Source organism: Eleutherodactylus coqui, chromosome 7 (genome assembly GCF_035609145.1).
Source record: "Eleutherodactylus coqui strain aEleCoq1 chromosome 7, aEleCoq1.hap1, whole genome shotgun sequence".
Taxonomy (NCBI): Eukaryota; Metazoa; Chordata; class Amphibia; order Anura; family Eleutherodactylidae; genus Eleutherodactylus; species Eleutherodactylus coqui.
Genome location: NC_089843.1, coordinates 201,408,272 through 201,425,536, shown reverse-complemented (window position 1 = coordinate 201,425,536; position 17,265 = coordinate 201,408,272). Strand labels below are relative to the sequence as shown.

The following is a 17,265-nucleotide window of genomic DNA, read 5'->3' as shown; positions in this document are numbered from 1 at the left end:
AGAAGGTAGAGAGAAGGCTAGATTTTTGGAAATTGCGCAATCTTACCATGATAGGCAAAATTCTCATATTAAAAAGCGTAATTTTACCCATCTTCCTATATGTAGCATTAGTCTTCCCCCCGGGATACATGAGTCAGAGGAGGATAAACAGAGTCATGTTTCTGTTTTTTTGGGGGTCCAAGATGGAACGCTTGAGGAGGGAGGTAGTACACAAGACTTGGGAGAGAGGAGGGATGGGCTTCCCAAATTTAGAGGCATATTTTGGATGTAATAGCATAGTCTTTCTACTGAGTATGTTACACAAGACTACAAAAGGGGCGTGCATGATGCGGTATTTAGCAGGGAGATGGTTCGTGCGCATGAAATGGTGCGAATACGACTTGAGGAAACCAGTCGCTTTCCAAATCCCTAAGTGGTATGAATGGACGGTATGTTTTGTGGCGAAGTTTGAGTTGGATGACTGTGAAGTGAATGTACTTAAGAATAAGCGAATGGTGAAGCGAATGATTGAGAGTAAGGATGTGATGTCTGATATTAATTCTGTTAGTAGAGTGAATGTGGAGAGAGTGTGGAAGAAAGTGCGGATGGATGGGATGAGCAATAGGCAGAGTGAGATTGTATGGCAGAGTCTGCATGGTGTGTTACCGGTGCGAGAGTTTCAGCGGGTGAGAGGTTTGGTGAGGAGTGAGAGATGTCCGAGAGAGGGGTGCGGTGGATGTGAGAATGTGGTTCATTTATTTTGGAATTGCAGCCATGCACAGAATGTGCTGCGGAGACTTGGTCCGTTATGTAAGGAGATCACAGGAGTTAATTTCATGTCCTTTGAGTTAGTTATGTTTGGTTTAGGTGCGAGAGGCAGTGTGAGAGAGAGACTGTTGTGGCTGTTTATGGCGTGTGTGAAGGAAGTGTTGTGGGATGTAAGGAATGTGTATGTGTTCAAGAGGAAGGATGTAAGTGAGAGGGACAGCGTGCGAATGGTGTTGGGGAAATTATACTTTATTTATTTATGGGATAAAAGAAAGGATGGAGTCGATGCGGAAGGAATATGGAAGGTTAAAAAATGGATACAATTAGTTGATTTATCATGACTTGTAATGTATTTTTGTTGTATAAATGTGATGGATTTATTATGTTGTGAATAAATAAAAACCTTTGGTTTTAAAAAAAAAAAAAAAAAAAAAAATCTGTTCTTATCAGTTTAATATCTGATACGTCCCCTATCTGGGGACCATATATTAAATGGATTTTTAGAACAGGGAGCTGGAAAAAGAGCTTGCTCTGTCCACTCCACGCATTGACCTGGTATTGCAGTACCTCCAGGACCGGTGCACCCCCTTTCCTACAACCGTTTCCAAAAGCAGAAAAACAACACCGACGAGCAAGAGGTGCAGCGCAGCTGTGGCGGCGGCTGCTGCTACCACCACCACCCAAGCACTTTGATTGACACTCAGCCCGTCTGCTCGCAACATTGTATCCACTGAGCAGCTGCGTCTGCCAGAGTGTGCACAGCACAGGTACAACTGGAAGCAAAACAACACACACACCAGTTCATATGGCAGCCGCACTCTATAGTTCGTACCTACCGCTGCGCTAATAGCCAAGTTGGAAACATCGGGCAGGCACAGCGTATCCTGGCAGCCTGCGTCTGTATGCTCCACGTATTCGGGTCATGGGTGTATGTGCAGGGGGCCCGGAGCCCTAGGGGGCCCATAAAGTCTCTCTTCCCCACATTGTAAACCAATGCTATCAATGAAGCTTTATAGTTTGGGGGCCCAGTTCCAGACTTTGTACTGGGGCCCCGCAGCTTCAAGTTACACCTCCGGATCAGGATAATGCTAGGCCATTCCAACCAGCCTGTGTGTGTGACCTGCAGTCGCTGGTAGTCGAAAAGCGGCCGGCCCCGGATGCGCGCTTCAGAGTGGACAGACAGCAGCGGACCCCCAATCACACAGGCCCAAGGCTTGCTATGTAGCACGGAATACCTCATTGGACTGCAGCACTCCACGCGGGCTGAGATACACGCTCCACGTGGGATGGGCAGTATTCGTCCATGAAGATCCAGGCCAACGTTTAGAGATGGAGCAACACTCGGGGAGCAAAGAACTCCAACGAACGGACGTCTACTTTACAAGGATGTATTGCTTTATTCAATGCATGGACACAGAAACAGTTCAACCGCTCGATTACAGACCGCAGTCAATACAGTAAAGAAAGAAATGTGTCTGTTTAATGTAAACTTGCATGGAGCTCGTTTGTCAGCCACTGACTGACTGAATGCTGAAACGTGGTCTAACGTTACATGCACCACCAGGGATAAGGCCTTGCCTATAAGCATTCCCCAGCTGGCAAAAACGGAACCTCCCTGCCTATTCCTCACCATGGAAGAACGGAACCTACCTTTTTTTTTAAAAAAAAGAAAGCCACAGCAGCAGCCAACTCGATTTTGGTAGGCCGCTGTCTCCCCCTTGTGTGCTGCATAAAAAATGCACTCCACTAAAAATAACATTGATCCACGAAATAGAGCGTAGGGAGAGAATGAGGCTTCAAGATGAGCCGTCAGGCTATGATAAATTGTATCACACCTGGGCGATATGGATAGATGCCCGGAGCTCACCCCTATTTACTAGGTGGTTACAGACAGGGACATGTGAGTAACACGTTTAAACCACAATCGTAAAGAGAAACAACAATCCCGGAGCCCGCCCCCCCCCCCTTTTTGTTTTATTTTCTCTTTCTCCCGTGTCATAGATACCTACCATCCCTTACCACTCCCCCCCTTACCCTCCCCTCATTCCCCTGTTTGTAGACCTTATAAAATATCACAGACAAACATGATATAGTTCAACTCGAAATTGATTTATTAAGTTTCATTGTCAAAGTTAATTTTACATTGCTTTGAGATAAGGCAAAAGTTTCCCCCCCTCCATGAAACCAATAAAACCTATATTGAATAAAATAAAAATGATGCAGTTACCGGTAGTTCTGCAGCTTCTTGGTGGAAATAAAGACCATCTCCCGTCTCCCAGCTGCAGCAGAGACTGACTGAAATGGCTGCCAAGCCCGGTATTAATGCTTCTAAATTGATGACATCACAAAGGAGTGACATCATCAGCCTTCCAAACACCTGGCTCAATTGCATACAGTATGTATGTATGTATGTATGCATGTATGTGAGTCTATCTATCTATCTATCTATCTATCTTTATTAATTATGTAGAATATAGATATGGATTATTTCTAAATTACAGATTTTGTAGATATAGATTAAAGATAGATTTAAGATTGTTTGTGTGTGTATGTGTGTGTGTATATAAGTGTGTGTGTGTGTATATATATATATATATATATATATATATATAGTGTGTGTATATATATATATAATGTATATATGTAAAAAAAATATAAAATCTGTAGTTATGTATGTATGTATGTATGTATGTATGTATGGCGGGAAAAAAAGGCCTGCTGTATGTTTTTAAGTTCTTCGGATGACCATGCCGCTCTAATATTCTCCTTACTAGGGTCTACTAATGCTGGCCCAGGGGAAGGCAATAAAGCCCTATGGGGCCGAAGCCAATTTCCCTTATTTTAGGTAAAAAGTTTCCATCCGTCCCTACTCGAAATGCGGCTGGCCGAAGAGATCCCTCCAACCGACCGGCCGACGCACCTTCAGAGACAAACTAGTGCTTGCTTCTAGTGTCATCGCCGGCTTAACCCTCGTTTGTAGGGAGCTGACGAGTCCTGCAGCAGCAGGCTCTGCAAGCCTAGGATGCGTGAGCTCGGTGCAAGAGGAAGGACTGAGGGTGTGAGGCTGGGCGCGGTTGAGAAGGCGTGGGGCGGGGCTATGTAAAGTTTTACAAGCTCTCCCCGCTGCCTGGGTGCATTGTGGGTGCGCCCAGAGTGCTGGCTGAGCGTGTTGCCTCAAGCCTTAGAAGTGGAGTTGGGCGGACCGGGCTACAGGTGAAACCCATTTCGGGTTATCGCTTCTCGGCCTTTTGGCTCAGATCAAGTGTAAGGCTCGGTCTGTGTCGGAGGAGCGATCTGGGTGCGCCCAGTTTTTTGCTTGGAGCGGCATCTTTTTCCTGTGGTTTTTGGACCGACAGCTGACCCCTGAAAATGTACGGCATGAAGAATTCCATACGTTTTGAAGTTCCGACTGGAGACTCCAACAAGAACACGGTCGTCTTTATCGTCCGGGATATTCTCTTGGAGAAGATGAAGGTACCTAAAGCAGCCATCTACAGCGTGCAGGACTTCCCACGACAGGGTATGTACGATGTGACTTTTACGGAGGAATACATCTGCCTTAATGTATATGAATGGCTCAGAAAGCACAAGGACATTGACTTGTTGGATGGAGTTGAAATCTCTCCTTTGTTTGGTATACATGAAAAGCCAGTCCTGGTGCATGTTTACAACCCTTTTACTGAGGTGGAACTAATTAAGAGCTTCTTAAGGAGATATTGTGACCAGGTGAGAGGAGGAGACAAGCAGACAAATATCTTAGGCATTTTCAACTGCAAGTATAAGTTTTATGTCCGGTTCAGACAGAGTGCCGACAGCATTGGAGGTGTGAAGCACCCACCGGCTAACTTCACAATTGCAGGGAACAGAGGCTATTTAACCTATCCGGGGCAACCCACTTTCTGCCGCAATTGTTTTGAGTTCGGACATGTTAAAACTGAATGCGTGAAAGGGCAAGTATGTAGAAACTGCCAAGCTACTGGTCACCACGCTGGTAATTGCCCGCAACCAAAGCGGTGCGACCTGTGTGGTTCCAGTGATCACATATTCAAGGATTGCACTGCAAGTATAAGGCCCAGAACAGGGGGAGAGCGGGAGGAGGCGCCAGAGCAAGAGAGAGCTGGTAAATCCCCCGGCATACAAAGGAGGGTTGAAAACCTCAAAGGTGCACACGCCGCGGCTGCAGGGGTCGCTGAGGTGTCTGGAGCTGTAGAGGCCCCAAAGGTATCTGAGACTGCTGAGACTGTAAAAGTGTCTGAGGCCACAAAAACTGAGGCTGCAAAAATGTCTTGGGCTGCAGTGGCTGCTAAGGTGCCTACCAAAGCGTTGGAGGAGGCTGGAGTGTCTGGAACCGCTAAAGCTCCAGTGGTTCTTAAGTTGTCTAAAATATCTGGAGCAGCTAAAAGGCCAGTGGTTGGTAAAACGCCTGTAGCTTCTAAAACACCAGAGACTGTTGAAATGTCTGAGACGGCTGAGGTGTCTGAGGCCCAGGTGTCCAAGATAATAAGACACCTGGAGGAAGTAATTGAAGGGGTGGAGAGCCCGGTACATCCCTCAGACCCTGAGAACATTGGAAGTTTCTCCTCACCAGAGACTTCCCTGTGTAAGAGGGAGGGTGGTGGGGATCCTGAAGGCTCAAGCGATGAAGAGTTCGCAAAAGTGGTGGGGGACTCTGCTAAAAAACGGAAGTGTGAGAGGAGTAAAGAGAAACCAATGGAAACCGGCGACCCGCTGGAAAAAGTGGCGCAGGACCTTGTCCTTACTACTGACAGTGGTGAAGACTTATAAATGAATCTTGCATAGGGTACTCACCCTGATGTATTTAATCAGCACGTATAAGGGGATGTAAATATGGGTTTTTCCATTTGTTCACAAAATGTGCGTGTGTTTACCAGTAAGGTCAGGAGAACGGCCATACTGAAATTCCTCAGACAGGAGAATGAGGATGTGTACTGCCTGCAAGAATGCGGGATTACTGGTGACATAAAACCTGAAGAATGGCCTTATGGGGCATGTATATGGTCTGGTAGTAAGGCAAACAGAAATGATGGGGTAGGCATATTGCTTAAGTCGGGGGAGGTGCAGCTAGACAGCTACACAGTAATCGAGGTGGGGAGGTGTCTGTCGGCAGTTTTAATATATAAGAATACTAAGTTTTTGTTGGTAAATATTTATGCTCCCAGCAGTAAAAATGAACGAAAACTTTTTTTTGAAAAAATTAAATTGTTTATCCAGGGCAGAATGCCAGTAATCGTAGTGGGTGATGTGAACTGCGACCTGGACAAGAAGGCTTTTGATTTGTCCGGGAAGGTTTTGTCCGAGATTATTTCTGATTTTAGGTTGCAAGATATGCAGATTTTATGTAAGGTTAATCCTAAATTATTTACGTACCATGCCGATAGAGGCGGCCTTCATTCCCGACTGGATTATTGTTTTGTTTCAGAGAACATCATACCGTTAAGTTACCAACAAAAACCAGTTATTTTTTCGGATCATGAGTGTTTGCTGTGTGGTGTGGATGTGAATGTGAGAGGGGTACATGGGAGGGGGCTGTGGAAACTTAATATAAGTCATCTGGAGAGTGAGGATGTGAGAAAGGAGTATGAGTGTCTGTATAACAGGTGGTGTGAGAGGAAAAACAAGTTTGCTAATATTCTGCAGTGGTGGGATTGGGTAAAAAAGAAGACTAAAGCATATTTTAAGTCTTTGGGATATAAACTGGCAGCAAGAAGGCGGGAGGAGTACACAAAACTAAACACACGTCTAAGTTTTTTGGAGAGAATGAGAGAGAATGGTGTGGATGTGCAGGATGAGTTGGTGAGTGTGAGGAGAGAAATCAATAGGTATATGACAGAAAAAGGCAGAAGTATCATATACAGGGCCAAACTGGAGAAGATGGAGTATGGAGAGAAATGCTCTAGGTTTTTCTTTAAAAAAGTCTTTGCAAAGAAACCAACAATAGAGGTGGTGATGAAAGAGGATGGATGTGAGGTGAGTGGGGATGGTGTGAGTGAGGAAGTGGCTGCGTTCTATGAGGATCTGTATGCGGTGAAAGAGAGGGATGAGAGCTTGGAGAGTGAGGTGCTGAGTGTGCTAGAGAGTAAGCTTGGAGAGGGAGAGAGAGCGTCTGTGATGAGAGGCATATCTATGGATGAGGTGGAGAGAGTGGTACAAGGAATGGCTGTGAATAAGACGCCTGGTGAGGATGGGTTGCCTGTGGAATTCTATCGTCTGTTGTGGAAGGTGGTGGGAGTGGATGTGTGTGCGGTGTGTAAGTATATGTGGGAGAATGTGGAAGTGGCTGAGAGTATGCGTGGGGGTGTGATTGTGTTAATACCAAAAAAAGGAAGTTTGAAAAGTCTGAAAAATTGGAGGCCCATCACGTTACTTAACTGTGATTACAAGATTTATGCGAAGATAGTGGCCAACAGAATGAGAGATGTGGTTGAATGTGTGGTGAGTGAAGAGCAGTTCTGTGCGGTGCCTGGTAGAAGAGTGCAAGAGAGTCTGGTGTTGTTGAGAGATGTGTTGTGGGATTGTAAGAGTAGAGAGAAAAGTGTGTATGTTGTGTCTATAGACTTTGAAAAGGCGTATGATAGATTGTCTCATAGTTTTTTGTTTAGAGTGTTGTTACGAATGGGTTTCCCGAGTGATTTTGTGTGGAGAGTTCAGAGTTTGTATAATGGAATGTATAGCAGAGTGTTGGTGAATGGGTGTGTGGGGAGAAAGGTGAGTGGATGTTCTGGGGTGCGGCAGGGCTGTCCGCTGTCCGCAGTCGCTTTTATTTGTGCGATTGAGCCATTGTTGTGCCTGTTGAGAAAAGATAAAGTTGTGAGAGGGATCCATATTCCAGGAAGTGGTGGGAAAGAGTTAAAAGTGTGTGCGTATATGGATGATGTGTGTGTGGTGTGCGAGTCAGAGAGTGCTGTGCGTAGAGTCAAGTTGTTAGCGTTTATTTTTTGTGGTGCGTCTGCTTTTAGAGTGAATTGGTCAAAGAGTGAATGTAAGGTGTTTGGGGAGGTAGACGGAGTGAGAGATTTAGGTTTGAATGTAGTGTCTGGACCAATCAAAATTTTGGGGATCATGTTTAATGATTCTGTGGATGGTAAAGAGAGTTGGGAGGCAGCAAAGGAAAGAGTGGAGAAACGGTTGACCTTCTGGAGAATGAGAGATCTTAGTCTCCTGGGAAAAATAGTAGTGATCAAGAGTATTGTTCTGCCAATCTTTTTGTATGTGGCAATGATCTTTCCGCCTGACTATATGAGGCTCAGGAGTTTAAATAGGATTCTATTTGTTTTTTTCTGGGGATCTAAGATGGAGCGCTTGAAAAGAGAGACTGTAGTGAAGAATTGGAGGAATGGTGGTATGAGTTTCCCGAACCTGGAAGTTTATTTTGGAGTGAATGGATTAGTTTTTTTGTTGGCTGTGATTGAGAGAGAGAGAAAGGTGTCGTGTATGATGAGATATTTGGCTGGGCGACTGTTTGTAAGGTTGAAGTGGTGTAAGAATGACTTGAGTAAGCCTGTTGCATTCGTGGTTCCAAAGTGGTATGAGTGGATTGTAAAGTTTGTAGAGAAGTATGAGTTGAGTGAAGTGGAAGTGAGTATGCTCAGAAATAAACGTCTGCTTGTGAGAATGATTGAGAGTAGGGAAAGGGTGAGTGAGATAAATCTGGTTGGTGGGAGGAATGTGCAGAGAGTATGGGCGAAAGTGAGAATGGATGGAATGACTGGCAGACAGAAAGAAATTGTATGGCAGAGCTTGCATGGTGTACTGCCTGTGAGAGAATTTCAGAGGAGCAGAGGTCTGATAGCGAGAGAGACCTGTCCTAGAGTCCAGTGTGGAGGCAGCGAGAGCATAGTCCACTTATTCTGGAATTGTGCCTATGCCCAGAAAGTGGTGAAAAAATTAGGACCGCTCTGTAAAGAGTTAACAGGCATTCAGTTTCTATCTTTTGAGGTACTGATGTTTGGATTAGGTGCGAGTGATGGAGTGAAAGAAAGATTGTTGTGGTTGTTTTTGTCATGTGTGAAAGAAGTGCTGTGGGATGTGAGGAACGTGTATGTGTACAAAAGAGAAGAGCTGAGTGTGAATGCGAGTGTAAGAATGGTGCTAGGGAAGTTATTCATATGCTACCTATGGGATAAGAGGAGGAGGGGGGTGGATGCGGAGGGCGTTTGGAAGGTGAAGAAGTGGATTCAACTTGTTGGATTGTAAAAATAATGTTTTTTCTTTGTGATATTGTTTTTTGTTACTGTGAAAAATAAGAACAGTAATAAAGCCTGATGATGAAAGGGATGAACGTTGCAGTAAATATGCAATGACAGTTTACTTGAAAGTAAAGTAAAGTAAGTTTTCAACCCAATCTGAGGGTATAAAAAAAAAAAAAAAAAAATCTGTTCTTATCAGTTTAATATCTGATACGTCCCCTATCTGGGGACCATATATTAAATGGATTTTTAGAACAGGGAGCTGGAAAAAGAGCTTGCTCTGTCCACTCCACGCATTGACCTGGTATTGCAGTACCTCCAGGACCGGTGCACCCCCTTTCCTACAACCGTTTCCAAAAGCAGAAAAACAACACCGACGAGCAAGAGGTGCAGCGCAGCTGTGGCGGCGGCTGCTGCTACCACCACCACCCAAGCACTTTGATTGACACTCAGCCCGTCTGCTCGCAACATTGTATCCACTGAGCAGCTGCGTCTGCCAGAGTGTGCACAGCACAGGTACAACTGGAAGCAAAACAACACACACACCAGTTCATATGGCAGCCGCACTCTATAGTTCGTACCTACCGCTGCGCTAATAGCCAAGTTGGAAACATCGGGCAGGCACAGCGTATCCTGGCAGCCTGCGTCTGTATGCTCCACGTATTCGGGTCATGGGTGTATGTGCAGGGGGCCCGGAGCCCTAGGGGGCCCATAAAGTCTCTCTTCCCCACATTGTAAACCAATGCTATCAATGAAGCTTTATAGTTTGGGGGCCCAGTTCCAGACTTTGTACTGGGGCCCCGCAGCTTCAAGTTACACCTCCGGATCAGGATAATGCTAGGCCATTCCAACCAGCCTGTGTGTGTGACCTGCAGTCGCTGGTAGTCGAAAAGCGGCCGGCCCCGGATGCGCGCTTCAGAGTGGACAGACAGCAGCGGACCCCCAATCACACAGGCCCAAGGCTTGCTATGTAGCACGGAATACCTCATTGGACTGCAGCACTCCACGCGGGCTGAGATACACGCTCCACGTGGGATGGGCAGTATTCGTCCATGAAGATCCAGGCCAACGTTTAGAGATGGAGCAACACTCGGGGAGCAAAGAACTCCAACGAACGGACGTCTACTTTACAAGGATGTATTGCTTTATTCAATGCATGGACACAGAAACAGTTCAACCGCTCGATTACAGACCGCAGTCAATACAGTAAAGAAAGAAATGTGTCTGTTTAATGTAAACTTGCATGGAGCTCGTTTGTCAGCCACTGACTGACTGAATGCTGAAACGTGGTCTAACGTTACATGCACCACCAGGGATAAGGCCTTGCCTATAAGCATTCCCCAGCTGGCAAAAACGGAACCTCCCTGCCTATTCCTCACCATGGAAGAACGGAACCTACCTTTTTTTTTTAAAAAAAGAAAGCCACAGCAGCAGCCAACTCGATTTTGGTAGGCCGCTGTCTCCCCCTTGTGTGCTGCATAAAAAATGCACTCCACTAAAAATAACATTGATCCACGAAATAGAGCGTAGGGAGAGAATGAGGCTTCAAGATGAGCCGTCAGGCTATGATAAATTGTATCACACCTGGGCGATATGGATAGATGCCCGGAGCTCACCCCTATTTACTAGGTGGTTACAGACAGGGACATGTGAGTAACACGTTTAAACCACAATCGTAAAGAGAAACAACAATCCCGGAGCCCGCCCCCCCCCCCTTTTTGTTTTATTTTCTCTTTCTCCCGTGTCATAGATACCTACCATCCCTTACCACTCCCCCCCTTACCCTCCCCTCATTCCCCTGTTTGTAGACCTTATAAAATATCACAGACAAACATGATATAGTTCAACTCGAAATTGATTTATTAAGTTTCATTGTCAAAGTTAATTTTACATTGCTTTGAGATAAGGCAAAAGTTTCCCCCCCTCCATGAAACCAATAAAACCTATATTGAATAAAATAAAAATGATGCAGTTACCGGTAGTTCTGCAGCTTCTTGGTGGAAATAAAGACCATCTCCCGTCTCCCAGCTGCAGCAGAGACTGACTGAAATGGCTGCCAAGCCCGGTATTAATGCTTCTAAATTGATGACATCACAAAGGAGTGACATCATCAGCCTTCCAAACACCTGGCTCAATTGCATACAGTATGTATGTATGTGAGTCTATCTATCTATCTATCTATCTATCTATCTATCTATCTATCTATCTATCTATCTATCTATCTATCTATCTATCTATCTATCTTTATTAATTATGTAGAATATAGATATGGATTATTTCTAAATTACAGATTTTGTAGATATAGATTAAAGATAGATTTAAGATTGTTTGTGTGTGTATGTGTGTGTGTATATAAGTGTGTGTGTATATATATATATATATATATATAGTGTGTGTATATATATATAATGTATATATGTAAAAAAAATATAAAATCTGTAGTTATGTATGTATGTATGTATGTATGTATGTATGGCGGGAAAAAAAGGCCTGCTGTATGTTTTTAAGTTCTTCGGATGACCATGCCGCTCTAATATTCTCCTTACTAGGGTCTACTAATGCTGGCCCAGGGGAAGGCAATAAAGCCCTATGGGGCCGAAGCCAATTTCCCTTATTTTAGGTAAAAAGTTTCCATCCGTCCCTACTCGAAATGCGGCTGGCCGAAGAGATCCCTCCAACCGACCGGCCGACGCACCTTCAGAGACAAACTAGTGCTTGCTTCTAGTGTCATCGCCGGCTTAACCCTCGTTTGTAGGGAGCTGACGAGTCCTGCAGCAGCAGGCTCTGCAAGCCTAGGATGCGTGAGCTCGGTGCAAGAGGAAGGACTGAGGGTGTGAGGCTGGGCGCGGTTGAGAAGGCGTGGGGCGGGGCTATGTAAAGTTTTACAAGCTCTCCCCGCTGCCTGGGTGCATTGTGGGTGCGCCCAGAGTGCTGGCTGAGCGTGTTACCTCAAGCCTTAGAAGTGGAGTTGGGCGGACCGGGCTACAGGTGAAACCCATTTCGGGTTATCGCTTCTCGGCCTTTTGGCTAAGATCAAGTGTAGTATCTGTTCTTATCAGTTTAATATCTGATACGTCCCCTATCTGGGGACCATATATTAAATGGATTTTTAGAACAGGGAGCTGGAAAAAGAGCTTGCTCTGTCCACTCCACGCATTGACCTGGTATTGCAGTACCTCCAGGACCGGTGCACCCCCTTTCCTACAACCGTTTCCAAAAGCAGAAAAACAACACCGACGAGCAAGAGGTGCAGCGCAGCTGTGGCGGCGGCTGCTGCTACCACCACCACCCAAGCACTTTGATTGACACTCAGCCCGTCTGCTCGCAACATTGTATCCACTGAGCAGCTGCGTCTGCCAGAGTGTGCACAGCACAGGTACAACTGGAAGCAAAACAACACACACACCAGTTCATATGGCAGCCGCACTCTATAGTTCGTACCTACCGCTGCGCTAATAGCCAAGTTGGAAACATCGGGCAGGCACAGCGTATCCTGGCAGCCTGCGTCTGTATGCTCCACGTATTCGGGTCATGGGTGTATGTGCAGGGGGCCCGGAGCCCTAGGGGGCCCATAAAGTCTCTCTTCCCCACATTGTAAACCAATGCTATCAATGAAGCTTTATAGTTTGGGGGCCCAGTTCCAGACTTTGTACTGGGGCCCCGCAGCTTCAAGTTACACCTCCGGATCAGGATAATGCTAGGCCATTCCAACCAGCCTGTGTGTGTGACCTGCAGTCGCTGGTAGTCGAAAAGCGGCCGGCCCCGGATGCGCGCTTCAGAGTGGACAGACAGCAGCGGACCCCCAATCACACAGGCCCAAGGCTTGCTATGTAGCACGGAATACCTCATTGGACTGCAGCACTCCACGCGGGCTGAGATACACGCTCCACGTGGGATGGGCAGTATTCGTCCATGAAGATCCAGGCCAACGTTTAGAGATGGAGCAACACTCGGGGAGCAAAGAACTCCAACGAACGGACGTCTACTTTACAAGGATGTATTGCTTTATTCAATGCATGGACACAGAAACAGTTCAACCGCTCGATTACAGACCGCAGTCAATACAGTAAAGAAAGAAATGTGTCTGTTTAATGTAAACTTGCATGGAGCTCGTTTGTCAGCCACTGACTGACTGAATGCTGAAACGTGGTCTAACGTTACATGCACCACCAGGGATAAGGCCTTGCCTATAAGCATTCCCCAGCTGGCAAAAACGGAACCTCCCTGCCTATTCCTCACCATGGAAGAACGGAACCTACCTTTTTTTTTTAAAAAAAGAAAGCCACAGCAGCAGCCAACTCGATTTTGGTAGGCCGCTGTCTCCCCCTTGTGTGCTGCATAAAAAATGCACTCCACTAAAAATAACATTGATCCACGAAATAGAGCGTAGGGAGAGAATGAGGCTTCAAGATGAGCCGTCAGGCTATGATAAATTGTATCACACCTGGGCGATATGGATAGATGCCCGGAGCTCACCCCTATTTACTAGGTGGTTACAGACAGGGACATGTGAGTAACACGTTTAAACCACAATCGTAAAGAGAAACAACAATCCCGGAGCCCGCCCCCCCCCCCTTTTTGTTTTATTTTCTCTTTCTCCCGTGTCATAGATACCTACCATCCCTTACCACTCCCCCCCTTACCCTCCCCTCATTCCCCTGTTTGTAGACCTTATAAAATATCACAGACAAACATGATATAGTTCAACTCGAAATTGATTTATTAAGTTTCATTGTCAAAGTTAATTTTACATTGCTTTGAGATAAGGCAAAAGTTTCCCCCCCTCCATGAAACCAATAAAACCTATATTGAATAAAATAAAAATGATGCAGTTACCGGTAGTTCTGCAGCTTCTTGGTGGAAATAAAGACCATCTCCCGTCTCCCAGCTGCAGCAGAGACTGACTGAAATGGCTGCCAAGCCCGGTATTAATGCTTCTAAATTGATGACATCACAAAGGAGTGACATCATCAGCCTTCCAAACACCTGGCTCAATTGCATACAGTATGTATGTATGTGAGTCTATCTATCTATCTATCTATCTATCTATCTATCTATCTATCTATCTATCTATCTATCTATCTATCTATCTATCTATCTATCTATCTTTATTAATTATGTAGAATATAGATATGGATTATTTCTAAATTACAGATTTTGTAGATATAGATTAAAGATAGATTTAAGATTGTTTGTGTGTGTATGTGTGTGTGTATATAAGTGTGTGTGTATATATATATATATATATATAGTGTGTGTATATATATATAATGTATATATGTAAAAAAAATATAAAATCTGTAGTTATGTATGTATGTATGTATGTATGTATGGCGGGGAAAAAAGGCCTGCTGTATGTTTTTAAGTTCTTCGGATGACCATGCCGCTCTAATATTCTCCTTACTAGGGTCTACTAATGCTGGCCCAGGGGAAGGCAATAAAGCCCTATGGGGCCGAAGCCAATTTCCCTTATTTTAGGTAAAAAGTTTCCATCCGTCCCTACTCGAAATGCGGCTGGCCGAAGAGATCCCTCCAACCGACCGGCCGACGCACCTTCAGAGACAAACTAGTGCTTGCTTCTAGTGTCATCGCCGGCTTAACCCTCGTTTGTAGGGAGCTGACGAGTCCTGCAGCAGCAGGCTCTGCAAGCCTAGGATGCGTGAGCTCGGTGCAAGAGGAAGGACTGAGGGTGTGAGGCTGGGCGCGGTTGAGAAGGCGTGGGGCGGGGCTATGTAAAGTTTTACAAGCTCTCCCCGCTGCCTGGGTGCATTGTGGGTGCGCCCAGAGTGCTGGCTGAGCGTGTTACCTCAAGCCTTAGAAGTGGAGTTGGGCGGACCGGGCTACAGGTGAAACCCATTTCGGGTTATCGCTTCTCGGCCTTTTGGCTAAGATCAAGTGTAGTATCTGTTCTTATCAGTTTAATATCTGATACGTCCCCTATCTGGGGACCATATATTAAATGGATTTTTAGAACAGGGAGCTGGAAAAAGAGCTTGCTCTGTCCACTCCACGCATTGACCTGGTATTGCAGTACCTCCAGGACCGGTGCACCCCCTTTCCTACAACCGTTTCCAAAAGCAGAAAAACAACACCGACGAGCAAGAGGTGCAGCGCAGCTGTGGCGGCGGCTGCTGCTACCACCACCACCCAAGCACTTTGATTGACACTCAGCCCGTCTGCTCGCAACATTGTATCCACTGAGCAGCTGCGTCTGCCAGAGTGTGCACAGCACAGGTACAACTGGAAGCAAAACAACACACACACCAGTTCATATGGCAGCCGCACTCTATAGTTCGTACCTACCGCTGCGCTAATAGCCAAGTTGGAAACATCGGGCAGGCACAGCGTATCCTGGCAGCCTGCGTCTGTATGCTCCACGTATTCGGGTCATGGGTGTATGTGCAGGGGGCCCGGAGCCCTAGGGGGCCCATAAAGTCTCTCTTCCCCACATTGTAAACCAATGCTATCAATGAAGCTTTATAGTTTGGGGGCCCAGTTCCAGACTTTGTACTCGGGCCCCGCAGCTTCAAGTTACACCTCCGGATCAGGATAATGCTAGGCCATTCCAACCAGCCTGTGTGTGTGACCTGCAGTCGCTGGTAGTCGAAAAGCGGCCGGCCCCGGATGCGCGCTTCAGAGTGGACAGACAGCAGCGGACCCCCAATCACACAGGCCCAAGGCTTGCTATGTAGCACGGAATACCTCATTGGACTGCAGCACTCCACGCGGGCTGAGATACACGCTCCACGTGGGATGGGCAGTATTCGTCCATGAAGATCCAGGCCAACGTTTAGAGATGGAGCAACACTCGGGGAGCAAAGAACTCCAACGAACGGACGTCTACTTTACAAGGATGTATTGCTTTATTCAATGCATGGACACAGAAACAGTTCAACCGCTCGATTACAGACCGCAGTCAATACAGTAAAGAAAGAAATGTGTCTGTTTAATGTAAACTTGCATGGAGCTCGTTTGTCAGCCACTGACTGACTGAATGCTGAAACGTGGTCTAACGTTACATGCACCACCAGGGATAAGGCCTTGCCTATAAGCATTCCCCAGCTGGCAAAAACGGAACCTCCCTGCCTATTCCTCACCATGGAAGAACGGAACCTACCTTTTTTTTTTAAAAAAAGAAAGCCACAGCAGCAGCCAACTCGATTTTGGTAGGCCGCTGTCTCCCCCTTGTGTGCTGCATAAAAAATGCACTCCACTAAAAATAACATTGATCCACGAAATAGAGCGTAGGGAGAGAATGAGGCTTCAAGATGAGCCGTCAGGCTATGATAAATTGTATCACACCTGGGCGATATGGATAGATGCCCGGAGCTCACCCCTATTTACTAGGTGGTTACAGACAGGGACATGTGAGTAACACGTTTAAACCACAATCGTAAAGAGAAACAACAATCCCGGAGCCCGCCCCCCCCCCCTTTTTGTTTTATTTTCTCTTTCTCCCGTGTCATAGATACCTACCATCCCTTACCACTCCCCCCCTTACCCTCCCCTCATTCCCCTGTTTGTAGACCTTATAAAATATCACAGACAAACATGATATAGTTCAACTCGAAATTGATTTATTAAGTTTCATTGTCAAAGTTAATTTTACATTGCTTTGAGATAAGGCAAAAGTTTCCCCCCCCTCCATGAAACCAATAAAACCTATATTGAATAAAATAAAAATGATGCCGTTACCGGTAGTTCTGCAGCTTCTTGGTGGAAATAAAGACCATCTCCCGTCTCCCAGCTGCAGCAGAGACTGACTGAAATGGCTGCCAAGCCCGGTATTAATGCTTCTAAATTGATGACATCACAAAGGAGTGACATCATCAGCCTTCCAAACACCTGGCTCAATTGCATACAGTATGTATGTATGTATGTATGCATGTATGTGAGTCTATCTATCTATCTATCTATCTATCTATCTATCTATCTATCTATCTATCTATCTATCTATCTATCTATCTTTATTAATTATGTAGAATATAGATATGGATTATTTCTAAATTACAGATTTTGTAGATATAGATTAAAGATAGATTTAAGATTGTTTGTGTGTGTATGTGTGTGTGTATATAAGTGTGTGTGTGTGTATATATATATATATATATATATATATATATATATATATAGTGTGTGTATATATATATAATGTATATATGTAAAAAAAATATAAAATCTGTAGTTATGTATGTATGTATGTATGTATGTATGGCGGGAAAAAAAGGCCTGCTGTATGTTTTTAAGTTCTTCGGATGACCATGCCGCTCTAATATTCTCCTTACTAGGGTCTACTAATGCTGGCCCAGGG

The 17,265-nt window shown here is 45.4% G+C and overlaps 4 non-coding genes across 4 annotated transcripts; all 4 read left to right on the top strand.

Annotated features, from left to right (window-relative positions):
* The first annotated feature begins 1,145 nt into the window (after nt 1-1,145).
* Nucleotides 1,146-1,336, top strand: LOC136573950 (U2 spliceosomal RNA). Its single transcript, XR_010786150.1, has one exon. It is a non-coding gene; the product is annotated as a U2 spliceosomal RNA (small nuclear RNA).
* A 7,757-nt stretch (nt 1,337-9,093) lies between these two features.
* Nucleotides 9,094-9,292, top strand: LOC136574136 (U2 spliceosomal RNA). Its single transcript, XR_010786253.1, has one exon. It is a non-coding gene; the product is annotated as a U2 spliceosomal RNA (small nuclear RNA).
* Nucleotides 9,293-11,961: 2,669 nt separating this feature from the next.
* LOC136573709 (U2 spliceosomal RNA) lies at nt 11,962-12,152 on the top strand. The gene has a single exon (XR_010785931.1). It is a non-coding gene; the product is annotated as a U2 spliceosomal RNA (small nuclear RNA).
* Nucleotides 12,153-14,819: 2,667 nt separating this feature from the next.
* LOC136573708 (U2 spliceosomal RNA) lies at nt 14,820-15,010 on the top strand. Its single transcript, XR_010785930.1, has one exon. It is a non-coding gene; the product is annotated as a U2 spliceosomal RNA (small nuclear RNA).
* Nucleotides 15,011-17,265: the final 2,255 nt, after the last annotated feature.